This window comes from Loa loa, assembly GCF_000183805.2.
Source record: "Loa loa unplaced genomic scaffold supercont3.39, whole genome shotgun sequence".
Classification (NCBI taxonomy): Eukaryota; Metazoa; Nematoda; class Chromadorea; order Rhabditida; family Onchocercidae; genus Loa; species Loa loa.
Genome location: NW_018108219.1, coordinates 46630 through 50559, shown reverse-complemented (window position 1 = coordinate 50559; position 3930 = coordinate 46630).

The following is a 3930-nucleotide window of genomic DNA, read 5'->3' as shown; positions in this document are numbered from 1 at the left end:
CCTGTCTCTTAGTGCATTTTGAATAGCAGGATGGATATCTATCAATTTTACTTCAGTTCTTCCTATCATTAATTAAAAAATTTGAGAAAAAGGGAATTTCTTTTTACAATATTCATGAAATTTAAATTAAATTTAAAATTTAGCTTTTAATTTTACAAATATTTCAATTTTTTCCATTTCATTTTTATGCAACTTTTTTTTTTATAACATCCGTAAAAACAGTACAAGTTATATTGCAACATTATTTAATTTATGTAAATTTTAAATTTGAAAGAAAAGTATTTTTTCATTCTCAACAACACTTTGAATTTTCATTTGTTCAATGAATATAAATGAAAAATAACTGTCAACCAATGGTGTCACCGACTTGTTTTAAACCAATTAAATCAGCAAATACTACAATACATTTGATAATTTGCTTAATAATTTGTTGAAAATATTGTTTCAAGAAAAGAACAATTTTAAATTAAATAATTAAATAATGGAAAGGAAAGGGTACCATAGGAAGGTTACGAAATGGAATGTAATTAATTGTTTCCATGGTAACTTAATATAGAAATAACTTTTTTCTTTTTTTTTTAATAGTTTCATTAAAATATTGTAAATGATAGCATCACTAGCATTACTATAATTATCATTAACATTTAATCCATTATCCGTAATAATTATAAAGTAACGTAATAAACATCATATAAAAAAGTTTACAAATTAAAGTGATAGTAAGTTACGTGACTTATTCACGTAACATTTACGTAAAACAATTTACATCCATTTAAGAAAGAAAAATTAACTATCAAAATTGCAAATAATGATAATATTTAATAAGAAAATTGTATTAATGAAATTTTGAAAATCTAAATCTATCAATTGCGTTTTTTTCTTTTTTTTAATTTGAATAAAATGAAATATTAAAAAAAAAGGAAAGAACTTACAATTTTCACAAATCGATTCGCAACTGCATGTCGTAGCATAACGAACGAATTTAATTTTATTTCAATAAGAGAGGGGGAGAGAGAGAGGAAGAGAGAGAGAGAGAGAGAGAGAGAGAGGAGGAATGAGAAAGAGGTATTGTGTATATAATAATTGAAACGTAGTAGAAATGGGTTATAAAGCAAATAATTTTTCGTTTTTACTTTTGATATGGAAAATGACAAAAATATTCCGCAAATTATCAATGAATTGCTCTCTATGATCGTATCATTCAAATTATTAACTCGTTTTTTTGTTTCTTTTTTTTAAAGTTTAAGTTCAAAATATAAAATCAATGCAATTGTATGTCCAAATTTTTTTTGGAAAAAGATACAATGCATTCAGAAGAGGAAAGAGAGAGAAAAGAGGGAAAATTAGAGTGAAAGAGTGAAAGTTTTTAAAATTTCGTCAATTTCGAAAAAAAGAAATATGCAAATTTTAATTTACAAAATATATTTTATAGATAGTAATGGAATAGGGTAGAATTAAATTGTTTAAGTGATTTTTTCGAAAATTTAAAAATTAGTGAAGGAAAGGAGAATATGTGAAATTAAATTAATTTTAAAATTATCATTTCAAATATTTCAATGATATTACTCCTATGGTTTGAAGTGAAAAATGAATGTATATTAAATGAAAAGGTAGATAAATTGATGAATAAAGGAAAGGCAAAGAGCGAGATTATAAGCATAGGTAACTGATAAGGTGATATTGAAATGAAGTATAACAAATAGATGAGATAAGCAATAATAAAATGAAGTATAACAAATAGGTAACTGATAATGTAGTAATGGAATAAAGTATTACAAATAAGTAACTGATAAAATAACAATGAAATATGCAAGATTTATCTAACATGATGCAAAAAAAGGTATAGTAAATAGGAAGAAATTAAATAAGTAAATAAGGAGTTATTATTAAGTAAATAAATACGAAATTACTAGGTAAGTAAATAAGAATTTATCAAGTAATTGGAACAAATAGTAGCTATCTATGTGATGATATGCTTTAGATAAGTGCAAAATTAGATCTTAAAGAAAATAGTAAAGAATTATAGTAATAAAATTTGCAAATTATTAATTGCTAATTAAATTACGAAAGACTTAAATTAATATATAATACAAGATAACATTAATTCAAATACGATCAAAGGATTGCAACATTGCGATATCAACAAATGGTAGTGACGAAATTTCATTACATTTCAACTTTACGCTCTAACATCTAAGTAAATCAATGGAATTTAGTTCTTGATAAGATAAGGTTGCAAAGAATATACGAATAAAGAGGAGGTGAAAAGATAGAAAGGAAGAAGGAAGGAAAGAGGAAAGATAAAATTCATCATTCTGATTTATTATCATTTTAATTTTAGATATTTAATGAAATTTTAGAAATTAAAAGCAGTAAAAAATAATCAAATAGTCATTAAAGTCAAAGAATGATTTAATTCTTTGTTAAACATTTCTTTAATTAAACATATGCTAAATTACAAAACAGAAGAAATTCCAATTAACATACTCGAAGTTGATGATATCCAATTATAGTTTTATCTAATATGTGATAAGATGTGATCAATATTATATGTATGTACATTTGATCTCTGATATATGTCCGATATTAGTAATTTGAGAAAATAACTGAACGATTTGAAATGAATTTTAATTTAACAAAAATATACACAAAGGTAAAATATTTCTCAAAAAAAAAAGTAAAACGAAGGAAAGGGAAAAAAGAAAAAGAATTAGACAGATTAAATAAGTTTAGCAAACAAAAACATCAAAGATAGTTTGGAAATTCCTATTTAATTTCAATATAGGAATAAATCTTTTGATTAAACAGATTTTTGCTATTTTTATAAATGTTTGTAACATTTAGGAAAAAGAAATTTGAAAAAATGTATGGATATTTTAGAAATAATAATAACAAATGCTATTTGTTAAATAAATAAATGTAATAAAATCTGTTAAATATGAAAAGTAAAATAACATTTCCTCATCAAAGAAAATTTTAATTTTATAAGAAGAAAGAAAAAATGAAAGTTTTTTTTCTTTTTTTTGCGACTCCAAAGTTTCTCAACTTTTTTTCTTTTTACACTTTAGAGAGAACTTTTATTTTTATACAAATATTTACTTAACAAGACATGAGCATAAATTCGTATTATTAATATTGCATTTATTATTTATTCGTTATTTTTTTCGTTGCAAAATTTTTTTTACCATTTTAAAAGCAAAAGCTATTATAGTACATTCGGCTTGTCATTTGTCATTTATCCTCAACATTCCCAGCCCTTCTTAACTGTTTTTTCTTCCTTGCAATCAAGCATATTTTCATTAATTTAAGGCTCAATTTGTTCCTATAAACCTGAAATTACTAGTATAAGAGCTAGTCTCTATTAATATGGAAAATCGAATTATGCTATTTTACAAATAAAGGATATGATAGTGTGTTCCCCTATATAAAGCCATTTGTCCTCAACTTTTCCTTCTATTCAAGCCTTTTGTGTCCCCGAGGTTTAGCATTGTATTATGAAATGCTGCTACATTTTCCCATTCTTAATTCTTGAACGATAAGATTTAGAAGATGTTAGCACTTTGAAAGATCGATTTGCTCAAAGAACACAAAAATTTCTATATTACCGTAATATAGCCATATGTTATTATTGGTGAAATTTAAGTTTACTCGAAGGTATGTTTAAATAAGCACCTATGAAAGCAATGAAAAACGATCCAAAAATGTCAAAATATTATTTTGAAAGAAAAGAAAAACCAAACCAAGCTTTCGACAAATTCTTCAGGTTTTAAACATTAATAATAAAAATAATAATTAACAATGATAATAATTAATAATAATAATAATAATAATAATAATAATAATAATAATAATAATAATAATAATAATAATAATAAAATAATAATAATAATAATAATAAACTAATAAATAATAAATAATAATAATAATAAT